This window comes from Ambystoma mexicanum, chromosome 4p (assembly GCF_040938575.1).
Source record: "Ambystoma mexicanum isolate Mex_15411 chromosome 4p, UKY_AmexF1_1, whole genome shotgun sequence".
In the NCBI taxonomy this organism is placed as follows: domain Eukaryota; kingdom Metazoa; phylum Chordata; class Amphibia; order Caudata; family Ambystomatidae; genus Ambystoma; species Ambystoma mexicanum.
In genome coordinates, this window is record NC_090927.1 from 745,169,155 (window position 1) to 745,183,460 (window position 14,306).

A 14,306-nucleotide genomic window follows, 5' to 3' on the forward strand; every position below is an offset into this window, starting at 1 on the left:
CATTACGAGGTGGGCGGTAAGGGATTACCGGCACCGGTAAGGGCACCGGTGCCGGTAATCACTTACCGCCCTACTACGAGCTCCCTTTGCGGGTCCTTCCTTAATGCCTGATGTTTTCAGGCGTTAAGGACGGGATCCGCAAACAGACTCTAGAGCTAATAACGGTACCGCAATTTGCGGTACCCTTATTAGCGCATTCCCATTGACCCCTATGGGGGCTCAAATGGGAATGGTGAATGGGGAATTACCGGTCCCGCCAACCTTGGAATGGACCGGTAATTGCTCCATTCACCAGGGCAGAGTCGGAACGAGTTTGGAGGCAGCCATGGCGCTAATAGCGCCATGGCTACCTCCAACCTCGTAATGAGGCCCTATCTGTTGCACTCATCATAGATTTGAACCTTAGGGTTGCCTCCCACCACTCTTACCTTTCATGTGTTCATTACATGGTTAACTGTACACTTGTGGCATTTATTCATTTCGTTTTGATTTATCCACAACGTTTTTCTACTCTCTGAATTTGGGGTGTGCAGGAAATAAGACTGGAAAAAAGGCCAGTGAATGTGTGTTGTTAATAGTTTTTTATTTATTGCTTGTACAGCATTTATTTCCTCCTGTTTTCCAGGACGTATCACGCGGCATATTTCTATGTGCTGCATACAACACAGAACCCAAACCGAAACAATCTACTGTACGATACACATCTCGATGAATCACTGCATGATCTGCCCCACTGATGTGGGTGCAGAAAGCGTTCTTGAATCAACCAAAGTCCAGCTGAGAATCTCACGCTGCTCCAACCAAAGTAATCATAGACACCTCTGTGGAAGCTTTGAAGAGCTGATAAGCAGCAACTTGTTTGAGGAGGATAGTCCGAAGGAAACCTTTCCAATGGGGGACCCATCCTGGGAATCTGGAAAGGAAGCCGCCATGGGAAAGGTCTGTGGTTTGCCTGTGGAGCATGAGACCCTGCTCTGTGAGGAGTTCTACCCAGATGTTGGGCAGATACCTGGCTGGACACACAAGAAGACTGAAGTTGCAGTTTAACAGAACACTTCTAGGCCAGAGAACACCAGAAGAGATGAGGAGTGCAATAATTGGCACAGGAGACTGAGAGGAGGGGGAAAGGTCCCTGGGCGCTCTAGTATTAGTAAACACATCTCCGGAGAATGACATCTTGAGAAGTGGGACCCAGAGGACCTCGGCCATCCCTCCATGTGAGAGCTTAAAGGAAGAGGGGAGGTATGTGATGTGTCATGTAATAGGTGCCCAAAGGGGTGAAGAGGGTGCCCAAATAGGCAAATACATTTAAAAGAACAGATGGCTGGTTCATGAACATATTATAGAGGTGAATGAAGAGCTGGAACACTTCACACTAGAAGAAAGGTAGGAGATTCGGAGTGGTGAAGAGGAGGTGGTAGATCCTGAAACCCAAAGCTGGACACTTAGGAATGTGTTATCAAGCTGCAGTATTCACACAATGGGATGGCATGTCAGAAACTCTCAAAAGCATATCATGCATTCAGGGAAAGGCTTTCTTTTAACAATACTAATGAGGGGTCTGCACCCTTTGGCTCCCCAGATGTTTAGGACTTCAGTTTCCATCAGCCCTGGCCAGCATGGTCAATGGCCAGGGATCATGGAAGTTGTAGTACAAAACATCTAGACAGGCGCAGTTAGCTGCAAACTCCAAGTTTTAAGACTACAGTAGTGTGTAATTATTGTATAGTCTGTACATCAAGTACAGGGCACACGTCTTGCATCTCTGACCTGGGTCACAAGGCATCAATTTTAGAGTTCTTGAGTTGGGATCTGCAAAATACAATCTTACATACACAGCTTTTCTACATTCAAACATAGGAGATGGGGACTCCCCTTTTAAAAATATGCCTGGCAACTTCTGTAATGTCCAGTTTGATGCCAACCAAAAGATTCACAGCTCTTTCCAAGATTCTCACTGAAAAATCTTAACCTTTTTTACCCTTTTTCTGCCAATGTGATTGTTTTGGGTACGTTTCAGGAGCATTACTTTGGAGAAGGTCAGACATATAATTTCACTCTTGCGCCATTTCATTTGCAACAAATCATTCTGATGTGTTCATTGCCCTACAAGAGGCGTTTGGCAGAACAGCCTATTTTCCAAGTGTCTCTTTGAATGGTGAGCCAGGGAAAATGCTCACCAAAGGGAAGAAATGAGAAACAGCAGCACTCCTGTTGTTTAGAATTGAAGATAGCAGGCTGCTTGAAAACACCTGGGTGATTGTGACGGTTTCAGTGGCTTCAGAAATGTCTCGATTTCTTCAATATCTGTTGAGAGATGACCAATTAATACAATAGCCCTTATTATGAGTTTGGAAGTCATTTTTTGTGGCTCATATTTAAAAAAAATGTGTTTATTGTTTTCAGAAACAACCCACAACAAAAGAAAACCGCGGTCCATCAGCGTACCTTTGTCCAAAATACAATACCATACCTTGTCACCATTAACATATAGAAATCTCACCACGACACCTGCCAATTCACCCAACCTCCCATCATACGGCAACCACAGTACAAAATATAATGCCACTAAACACTAACCAGTACAACCTTTGTCCCATCTGTGACACCCCCAATCCTCTGTGTCCCCCATGTCTTAAGTTATCTCGTTGTCCGATTCCAAGCCAGTTCCTTGCGCCTACAAAATAAGGTATTGTTTATATGGATCACAAATGTCTCTTGGTCTGGCACTCGGGTGCATCATTGTTCTATATTCCATCTCCTTTTAATTGCAGTAAAGAATGTTCTTCTTCCAATGTTCAGCTGTCAGCGGCTTGTTCCTACCCACACCATTGCTACTCTCCTCTTTGCTAACAGCAGTCCCACCGGCAGCCTCTCTTAACCAGCAACGTGCCTCGTGTAACCCAACAAGGCCCTCACTGGTCTGGTATCCACCTGTTACCCAATAATAACACTATTGACATCAAATACATCCTCCCAAAAGCACTACACAGGCAGACATCCCCATGCCACATACAGAAAGTCAGCTGGTGAAGTTGCACATCGAACACATTCATCAACTGTTTCTGGAAATAATTTGAGTTGAGTCGCCGCAGTATAATAAAATTGGTGGAGATATTTAAAATGTATCAGCTTAAATGGATCATTCATAGCTATTTTTCTGGTCTGAGCGCAACAATATTGCCACACATCATCAGTAATGGTACCACCCAGAGCTGTCTCCCATTTCCGTGAGATGCGTCCGTCCATTGTACCCTGCTGTCCACTATTCTGTCAATGATGGTGATCCCACGGTTGGTGAGTCCTCCATCCCTTTACGGCTCTTAGCATGAGAAGGCATCTCAAATTGCAGCTTCGAGTGTTGCTTCCCAGACTTCACCATCTAGACATCAACATGACCCAGTGTGAATCCAACCTAGATAGTTACGTGGCCACTGGCGTCCTGCTCTGCACTGGCAATTGAGAGACCAACCAGGTGTCACATAGCACTCATCTGCCCACTGTTGCAACCCCCAATCAGGTGCCAGCCTTCCAATAATCCTCTGTGATCCGGTGCACCGGGAGGCCCACTCACTATACTTGCAACCAGCAGTGCAGTTGACTATCCCAGCAGTGAAGAATGACTACCTCCATTCTGATTTCCACAGGCATGTACACATATCCCCCTTCAATCCAGTCGGCCTAGGCAGTGGATAGCTCCAGGAAAAGCATGCCACCAGTGTCCACGCAGCAGCCATTCCAACCACTCCTGCTCCCAAAGTCCAGGACCCCAAATACCAGACCCGTCACCAAGCACCACTCCAGTCCTCACAGGGAAACGTTTGCCGCAATAGCCAGACCTCATGTGAAGGGATCACTCCCTCCCACAATGGGTATCGGGTAATAATATCGCCATATATATGGTCGCCGTAAATAATATCGCCGGGAAAATGTCGTGGCGATATTATTTGGGTGACCATATATATGTTCCATGCAATAATGTCGCCACAAAAAACGGCCATTTTTCGGCGAGATTTTTGCATGGCGAGATTTTTGTGGCGACATTACATGGAACCCCACAATGCTACTCTCCAAACAGGGTTCACAGCCAGCAGGTCACTGTTGCCCCTCGCACGGTCCAACCACAGAGTGATATCTCTCGTAGTATGTTGCAACCTGAGATCCTCTTATAACCCACGGTGCAGGGGTGTAGTGGAGCAGAGGTCGCCTTCCCCTCTCAAAGCTCCACGTAATGCCTCAGGTTTGCAGATGTTTTCCTCACAGCCTGGTTGTATTCACTGGCCTCAGCACAGTCTCCAGGGCGCCAGTTTCCCCGTTCACTGCAGGGGAGTGCCACCAATATTTCAGGCCTCATGACCGGACTAGTTGCTGCACCAGCCACTCTGTGCAGCACCGCCTCCTTTGCTGCATCTCCTCACATGCGGATTGGCCCAGATTGTTACTGCATGTGGAAAACTTAGGGGCTCTGCATGCAGAATTTCAGAAAATGTGCATGTTGTGTTTTTTGTAACTTTTTTAAAGTTACAAAATCCATTTGGATCCTGGTTTGCAGAAAGGAAATTGAGTGGGTATGGTAGTGGATCACACAGCTACTGTACCATATGAAATAATTAGACCTTCCAGGATTTTGCGGCATGAAATGGCAAATTTTGCGGCTTGAAATGGCAAATTTTGCGGCACAAACCTTTATTTATTGCAGCATTTTTGTGGGACATTTTGTATTAACTGGAGGGTGTAAGATTGCCACATTGCAGGAAATAGGCAGAGAGCAAGGCTACATGAGAGCCAGGGTATCATTATTATGTATCTTTTGTATTAATTTAATAGGAAGAGTCCCAGATGTCTCTGGCTTGGCAGAACAGTGTTTGATTTGGCTATATTTCTGGTTTAATGTTCATGCCTATTTAATAGTATTAACTAAATTGATAATTATCAATTGTAATGCTGAAAATATTCCCCATCTATGTTCTCCAATCCCCCAAACACCTACACACCTCTCTCACCAACACACATCTCACCAACTCTCCATCACAACTTACATTCCTTAACCTCTCACTCTGTCATACAAATACTCACGTGCTATGTCACTGTCAAGTCACAATTTGCACTGCCCAGCCCCTGCCACACTCCAAATCATACTCCCAACTCACACCTTTACACTCTACAATTCCTCCCGCAATATACAGTCCTTCATTCTTTTGTGCTGCTTCTGCATCTTGCATCCTTTCTCCCATTCTATCGCACTCTTCCCTCATCCTTTTTCCCAATCTGCAGCTCACTGCCTCTTTCTGGCCAACCGCTTCCTCTCTGCTTTCTAGCTCACTGACCACACGCTCCCTCTACTTTCTGTACCTCTGCTCGCTCTCAGATTTCTGGCCCACCGCCTCACTGCTTCCTCTGCTCTCTTGTGCAGCGCTTCCTCCTCTGACCCACTGCTCTCCCTCTGCTTTCTTGCCTATCACTTCACATCTCACTCATCACTCTCCCTCTCTCTCATAGTGTAACCATTTTTAAAAAAAATTTTAAATGTAGATTTTGACCCAGTTCCTCAAATAATGGGGCATTTAAAAAAAGAACAGAGGATATGCTATTTTTAGACAACCCATTTTTGGAAATGAGCAGGTCACCTTATTCTCAAAGGTGACCGGCGCATTTCCACAGGCTTGAGCTGTAGCACAAATTGTGTGCTGGCCAGCTGCCTTGAATGGTGTTCTGGGTTGTTTGACCGAAGTGTAATTATTTGCGGTGGAATTGACCGTAGTCAATTTCGCTGCAAATTGATTTGCACTTCAACCAAACAACCCAAAATGTACCTTTCACCACCATCCCACCCCCTCCCCTACTTAACTGCTTGGTCGCTGCCCTTTCCCCTGCAACCCTGCGGTGCCAGATCAGTCCCTCTAATGCGGGTCGGATCGACTCCGCAGGTTCCCTTTTACGTTATTTTCTTTTTTTTCTGTCCCGGCCTCCAATTTTGAGGAAAAAGGGCAAAACACTTCTGCAAACACCCTAGACCAAAAATACTGGACATGGGGAGCGGGTGACACCCGGAAACACATGTTCAGTATTTATAAAAATTTATTGAATAGTACTGGACGAAATATGTCAAATTGTAACATTCGATAGATTTTTGTCATCAAAATGGGCAGTACTTTGAATAGAACCGCTCTCCCGACAGTGTTCTGCAAGCTCCCAGCGCCTTTCACAAGGACAGGCCCCTCCAGGTGCCTGCCGCTGTAAAATGCGACCCAAAAAGTTTTTATTCTGTTTGAGGAACAGAAATGCAAGCGACACATCAGCGGTTCATACCTTAAAAGAAATGCATGACAGGGTCAGGAAAGACCCTGTCATGCAGTGGCAGCCCCACATCCCGTGCGCGTAGGGTTGCCTACAATTTCTGCACATTTAAAAGTGCATCTTGCTTGGAAATGAGGGATGCGCTTTTAAACTGACAGAAACGCCACTTTATTAGATCAAGGAGGTGAAAAAGGCCATCTGAATGGGCGCGCATATAAAATGTGCCCATTCATGTGTCCCTTGTGGATTGGGCTGCACTTTTTTGGGGTGCAAGCGATGAGATGTGTTAGCACATTTCATTTCATGTGTAAAAAAAAAAGTTGAGAACCTGGCACCCTGAGTATTTTTTTTTTTAAACAGTAATTTTTGCAGATTACTTAAAAAAAAAAATTTAAATGCTGTTTTTGCACACAACAGCCGTTTTTGCGGCATTTTGCACAAAACGGCCGTTTTCGCGGCATTTTGCGGGATCGCAAAATCGCTATAAGCTGGAGGGTCTGAATAATGCACAACAGGGTCAAAATTGACCCTTTTGTATATTAGTTTGAAAAAGCAGTGAGAAAGCGGCCATCTGAGATGCACACATTTATACTCCCTTTGACATTCGCCCCTGCACTGTTTTGTTCCTTAATTTGAAGCAATGCCCTGGCACATCCATCCATTTAAAGCACAAAGAAAGGTGTGAATGGTTTACAACTTTTACCTCCACCTTTCGTGAGAGCTTAAAAATTGACAAAATTCCAACCCATAATCGTGTAGTACTTACTTCTTGTGGAATACCACAAGAAGTAATTACCTCAGGACCTATAATTAGTTGGACCAAATTACCAGCAAAATAATATTGAGGTAATATTGAAGTCCAATGTATTTAATCTCACTGTAGATATCAATAACATTTGATTGAGCATAATTAATCTATATTCCAAAGTAGATTTTAACAAGTGTACAACCTCAAATAAAGGGGGCAATTATACAAACTGATCAATTACTAGACCCCCCTGTCACTCAACGCCATCAGTCTGACATCCTGCAAAGCTAATCATCTTCATCCACAGATGTTCTTTCCAAATTGTCCTTTGTGTATAAATTACTGTATCTGCCCTACAGATAGGAATGTAATAGCCACCTTTACTACCTACAATGGGCAAATGCTCCCAACAAAATAAAACAGGGAGTACAAAATAATCCCAACTGAAATAGGACCCATACACCAAGGAACCGGCCCCCTGTTGCACCGCCACAGTCTCATGGATAAATGTTTGGATCACTGGTAACAGCAGAGCGGAGACACAGGAGCCATATAATATTATTATTGCCTGATCAAAAGAGTAACTTTGAGGTACAAATGCAAGTTTTAATTTATATGAATTACTGGTTGCAAAGTCCAATTTATTACAAAAATATATCCATTTTAGAGTTCAAATGAATTTTTATTTGGCTAAAAAATCTCCCTTTGGTAAGGGGAATTACTTTTTTACTGCCTAAAAATATGTTTTCGGCAAACTTTTAAAATATTCCCACTTCAAAATCTGGACCACTTTGTTTTTATATTTATGTATTAGCATATTATTGTACAATGCTTTTTCACCTAGAAGCATTGTACAAAGATTATATTCCTGTTCATGCTACAGTAGTTAAACAGTAAGTGGCAACAAAGCAAGACTGAATGTAAATACATATTCAGTATTTTCAGCTATTCAGATATGCAATCCAGTGTTGCTGGTGGTTTGGGGTCATTGGGGGAGGGACAATAGCTATCTAAGACACTAGGTCACTCTCTTGAGAGATAATTGGACTGTTAAGGGCGGTCTTGAAACTAGCCATTCTTGGAATGGCCTTAATTTTTGGGGGTTGGGTTTTCCAGTGACGAGCTGCCAGGATGGTGAAGGATTGAAAGTGAGCAACAGCCCAGGTTGGACAGGGGAGGTTATGATCAAGAAGAGCTTGGCCATAGAAGAGGCATAGACTTCAAGGTGGGGAGTAGTGGGGGATAGATTCCGCCAGGTAGGGGGCTAGCCAATGGACACGAGGTTGGGAGTAGTGGGGAATAGATTCTACCAGGTAGGGGGCCAGCCAATGGGCTGATTTATACACAAGAACAAGGAGTAATTGTGCATGGCTAGCCAACCAGTTCAGAGTTGGTGTGCGGAGGTGGATGCGGACCAGCAAGATTGTAGAGAGCAAGGGTTGCAAGCTTTAATAATTTGTTGAGACGGGCAAGGGCATAAGGAGGCTTGTGAGGATCAGGGTGGTGATATATGTTTTGGTAGAGTAAAATCTAGGATGGGAACAGATTGTATGGATGTTCAGAAGGTTACACATGACAGCTGTGGTAGTGGAGGGGATGAAGTGCTGATATTTGAGGTAATTATCAAGAGAACACCCAGGCCTCCAGCCTAAGGAAACTGGGTATGGTGGTCAGGTGGAATGCACAGTGGGGTGGAGATAATGTTTGGGGCATTAACTGCAAGTAGGACGATCATTTCAGTTTTAGCAGAGTTGAGCATTGGGCATTGCACCACCACCCAGCTGCAGATAATATATAGACACATAGAAATGCAGGGGGACAGATTGGGGGAACGAAGGGAAAGGAGAAGATTTGAATACGATCAACAACAAATAATGATATGAGAAGTCAAAGGAAGAGACGATTTCGCTGAGAGAGGAGGTGTAGATTATTAAGAGGAGCGGACCAATACCGGTAGGGAACGTGGCGGAGGAGATTCATGCATTCCAGGAAACCCAAGCAAAGATGGTGCCCTCAATCCCAAGAGCTAAGTCTGAGTATGGGAGGGAATATCAACTGTGCCCTAGGCGGTAGTAAGGTGAGGATAGAAAAAGGATCACAATAGTGAGCTGTAGTGAGTGAGTTCGAGACATGGGTGAGCTCTGTCTCTGTAGAGGCTTTGTTGCAGAGCACAGTTTGGAGGGGGTCACCAAGTATGTTGGCCTCCAGGTTCTCAGTGAATCGATTGAAGAATGCACATTCGAGAACTTTGGAATAATGAGGAATAGAGAGACAGATCAATACTTGGCTGCCTTGTTAGGGTCAGGGGTGGGTTTCTTCAATACCAGTAACAGCAGCAAATCTGAAGCAAGCTGGGAAGATAGCAGAGGAAAATTAATGGTTGAATAGAGGTTTGTCTATTGGTTTTACACACCGCTAATGTAATTTTTTTTTACTTCATTGCCAAAACATATGTTGCTACTACCACCATGTAGTAACAGAATTATGAGGATAATGGCCCTTTCTCACCGTATGTCTCCCTGCTTTGCCTACAGTCGTAACCTGGTGGTGGGTCATTATCCCACAATAATGACCCCTCCCTCACTCTTTAAGGCTATATTAATGCGATATATAACTTGGGAGCTGAAAGTCTGGTTGAGTAGGGTGCAGTGTTAGGCCACGCAGATCTGAGAGCTTCAATGATCTTCAAAAAAAGCCAATACAAAGATGGGCCACTCGAATGTGCACTATGCCAGGAAAACACCAAATGATATCTAATGCTGAATAAGATGAACTTGTAAAGTGCACAGACTTCAGTTCCAGCTCACACAATATGATATGCCATTCCTTTCCTTTGACACGAAACATTGTTATTAGGTGAAAGGTGTAACTAATAATATTACATGTTCATGCACTATAGCGCTTCATACTGATTCCTTCTTTTTCAAGTGCTGTTATAATTACACTTTAAAGACTTAGCCTGCTACCGTACTGGTAGTTATGGTCTCTGAGGACAGAGTTAAAGGCCTGAGCACACCAAGGGCATTAAACAATGTCTTCAGGGATTATAGCTCACGGAATTGCCTGAGGGTGTGGCCTATACAGCTAATATGTCCTTATGGCCCACAGATGGAAGGGGGCTAAAGACAAACATGCAATCTGCCTGGAGTGGTAGCTGGGAACAGTCTAGTTCCCAGCAACCACGTACACAACGTGATGAGGAGAAGGGTGGGGAGGGACTTAGAAAGGAGCCAGGCCGCTGCTGGATGCAACCCAGTAAGGTTAATGAGTGGCGGTGGGGTCCACGTCTGCGAGGTGCAGCCCAGTGAAGATATTATCCATTGAGGGGGGGGGCACAGCCATTCGCCCCTCGCCTCTGTAAGGTAAGGGGCAGGGGTGAGGGTGAGTGTGAATTTGGTGCCCAGGCCACGTCTCTCAGGTGCGGCCCAGGGGAGGAGTGCCGCTCACTGCAGGACTCTCAGAGATGTGCTCCCAATGATCATGGGAGCGCTGTGCTGAGACTCTCTGTCTTATTACAGTTGTGTTGGATAATCACAATGCCTGATCCAAGAGCCAGCACAGAGCAGAATGCCAGCTGCCAACAGAGCACTTCATTAATGCTGTGACTAGATATGCAGATTCTTTTGTTTCATAACAACATTTGATTGGGTTTTGCAGATAAGCACAACATTAACAACAATGCATTCATTAATAGTCGCATCACGGTAAAGTGTCTCTCAAGGTATTTGGTGGGTGAGGGGAATGTTGGTGATCTGATCGCCATTGTCTATGATCCTCTCTGTTTGTGGTGAATGAGTGAGAACCCGACTTCTGGGATGATCTGGATGGAGTTTATTGTTTAATAAAGTGGGCTGCATTGGAGCCATCTGGTAAGTGGAGGTCTTCTGGTGAGGGCTGGGAATTTAGTAGCATAATCCATGAATGTAATCCATGAATGGGTCCCATATGTTTAGGGCTCTATTCAGTGAGCCTGCTCGGATTGCAGTGATCTTTTCGGCCACCGCTATGTCCCAACATTTGGACCACCATAGTGCTATTGAGGGGCCGTTTTCGTTTTTCCACAACTGGCCCATTGCAATTTGTGCTGCTAGGAGTAGGTGCGTGCGTAGACGGGGGATTTGACCTCAGATTGGAAATGCACCGTCTCCTGTTTCACCCAGAAGGCTAATTCCAGGATCCCAAGGGATGGAGAGACCAGAGATGTCTTTGATGTTTTTTATTATCTCTCTCCAGTATGCCTCTGCCTTCAGGGAGGTCCATACCATATGGAATAATGAGCCGGGGACCGGGCAACCGCACCAGCAGGTTCCGAGAATGTTCGGGTTGGCCTTGTTGATTTGAGCTGGGGTGACATAGTACCTGTAGCAGAGTTTGTAGCCCCCCTTCCCTGTTTGTGATGCATTGTGAGCTTTTGTGCAATCTGGCCCATATTTTCCCCCATTCTTCAACCTCTATTTCTCGTCCCAAGTCCTTTTCCCATTCAAGCATGTATCTTTCATTTTTAGAGGGGTCTGCCCTGTCTAAGAGTCGGTAAATGGTTGAGGTTCTGCCTCTTTTGGTTGGGGTTGTTAGAGAAAGTTCCAATGGCATTAACTCTCTGGAGCATGTTTCCCGGTTCATCCTGTGGGACATCCAGTGCTGGATTTGGGCAAAGCGGAATCTTTCCCGCTCGTCGACCCCGAATTTTGTTTTGCATCTCTCAAATGAAATGGGAGATCCCTCTTCTAGAAAGTCACTAGTTTTTTACAAGCCACCCTCCATCCAGGGTTGAAAGCTGAGCGGGGACATGCCTGGTGAGAAGTCTGGATTATTCCAAATGGGGGTTTAGGGGACCCAGAGCTCCTTGGATGCCCCATTTCTGGGCTGCTGCTTTCCAGCAACGGGCCGTTGCGATCGTTGCCAAGAGAGGGCCGATGTTTGCTTGTGGTTTTATGTTTGGTAGGTGTAGGAGATTTGAAGGTATGACCGGACACCAGGCCTCTTCGATTTGTGTCCCTTTCGGGGTATCTGTCTCTTGTACCCAGGAAAATGCATGCAATAGTTGTGCCGCTAGGGTGTATCTGGCCAAATCGGGTACTCCCAGCCCTCCCTGTGCTTTCCCCCTCATCATTATTTGCTTGCCGATTCGAGGTTTTTTCCCTCCCCATACAAATTCCTGAATTTTCTTTTGCAGGGCCGTTAGGGCCGGGCCTGGGATATGGATTGGTAATGCTGTGCAGTAGTACAGCCATCTGGGGATTAGATTCATTTTGATGGTGGTAATCCGCCCGAACCACAAGATTTCATGCGGCTTCCCCCTTTTAAGGTCATTTTGAAAGTCCCTAATCAGTTGCGGGAAGTTGCTTGAGTACAAGCGTAACGGGTCTTTAGTGATATGTACCCTGAGATATTCGATTGCTCCTCTAGCCCAGGACATCGGCATTAGGTGGGTGAGAGTATCTCTTTCTTGCTTAGAGAGATTAATTGCTAAGGCTGAGGATTTGGTTAGATTAACTCTGAACCCTGACAGAGCCCCGAATTCTTTTATCTCTTCCCATAGGGCCTCCAAGGATATTGCTAAGTTTGACGCTGTAATTAACGCATCGTCCGCGTATTATGCGATTTTGTATCTTGGCCTCCCACAGTTAACTCTTTTATCCTAATATTTTGCCTGATTCTGGCTGCGAAAGGCTCCATTAATAGGACGAAAACTAGGGGTGAGAGTGGGAATCCCTGTCTAGTGCCCCTGGATATATGCATTGCTCCTGACCTGGTGCCATTAACCCGCAATTGTGTGGTGGGAATTTGATAGTTAGCCATTACCCATGTGATAAAGTTAGGGCCGAAGCCGAAATGCTTGAGAACAGCCCCAATGTACTCCCAATCCACCAGATCGAAGGCTTTGTGAGCATCTAATGAAATGACGGCCATTCCTACCTTCATTTTGTGGGAACTTTCCATTATGTTTATCGTCCTCCTGATGTTGTTGTGGGTCCCTCTCCCGGGATGAATCCAGTTTGGTCTCGGTCAATTAGGATTGGGAGAACCGGTCCCAGTCTTCTGGCTAACACTTTGGCAAAGATCTTGCCATCGCTGTTCAAGAGTGTTATCGGGCGGTAAGAGGCAGGCGATTCAGGGTCCTTCCCGGGTTTGTGTAGCAGGACTGTGAGCGACTTTGCCATTGATCCAGTGACCGATCTTGAGGACAGGAAGGTGTTGAATAAGGCTGCCAACTGGGGTGCTAAAATTCTGGCATATTTTTTGTAGAAGTTTGCGGATAGGCCATCTGTGCCTGGAGCGGTGGATTTGAGAGATTTAATGGCTTCAGTGATTTCTTCAGTGTTGATGGGTGATTCTAGGAATTCCAGCTGGGATGAGCTTTGGGAGGGTATGGTACGCAGATATTCTGGCAGATTTTCTAATACCGTGGGATCTCCGGACATTATGGTTTTATGGTATTTCATTAGTTCGTTGATTTTAACTACCTCGGAGTAGTGTAATTTCCCATCTTCTCCCAATAGTTTGAGAATGTTGTTTTGGCTGCAGATCTTTTTAAGCTTTTGCGCTAGTACTTTATTTGCTTTGTTCCCTTTACTATAATAAAACTGCCTCGTGAAGGCTAGTGATTTGGCAGTTCGGTCGGCGCAGTGCATTTCTAGCGCTATTTTGGCCTTTCTCAGAGCTGGCTCTGTTTTCCTGGAGCTGCATAACTTCAATTCGGCCCCTAGTTGGTTTAGATGTTCGAGATTCTTCTCTGTTACGTCCAAGCGCTGATTAGGGATCCTCTGACGACTGCTTTCATTGCGTCCCAGATGATGTTGAGGGGGGAGTTCTCCGTTGTGTTTTCCTTAAAATATTTCGTTATTGTGTCCTCCACTTCCCTACTGATAGATTCATCTAGTAGTAAGGAGTCATTCAATTTCCATTGTCTCTGCACAGGATGCTTTTGACCCGATTTGACTAGATTTGCGATACTGGGGCGTGATCAGATATCATGCAGGTATGGATTTCTGCAGCGTTTAGACATGGGAAAAGCACTCCGGAGATTAGAATGAGGTCTATTCTTGAGAATCCTTTATGTACACAGGAGTAGTGAGTGTAGTCTCTTGAGTTTCCATTAAATAGTCTCCAGGCGTCAACAGACTCAGTTTCTCTGAACAGTTTAGCTAGGGATATTGCTTGCACAAAGTCTGCATTTGTGAGAGGTAGAGTCTTGTCCAATTGTGGATTTGGCATGGAGTTAAAATCCCCACCCATGAGGAGGTGCCCTTTGCGAAAAGCC

At 45.2% G+C, this 14,306-nt stretch overlaps 1 long non-coding RNA gene across 1 annotated transcript in view; it reads right to left on the bottom strand.

Moving 5' to 3' along the window:
• Window positions 1–482: 482 nt before the first annotated feature.
• The window catches only part of LOC138453446 (uncharacterized), a 240,619-nt gene continuing 226,795 nt past the window's right edge, over window positions 483–14,306 (bottom strand). The window contains exon 3 of the long non-coding RNA XR_011260426.1: window positions 483–2,307. This is a non-coding gene — a long non-coding RNA (uncharacterized lncRNA). The remainder of the gene's footprint in view (window positions 2,308–14,306) is intronic.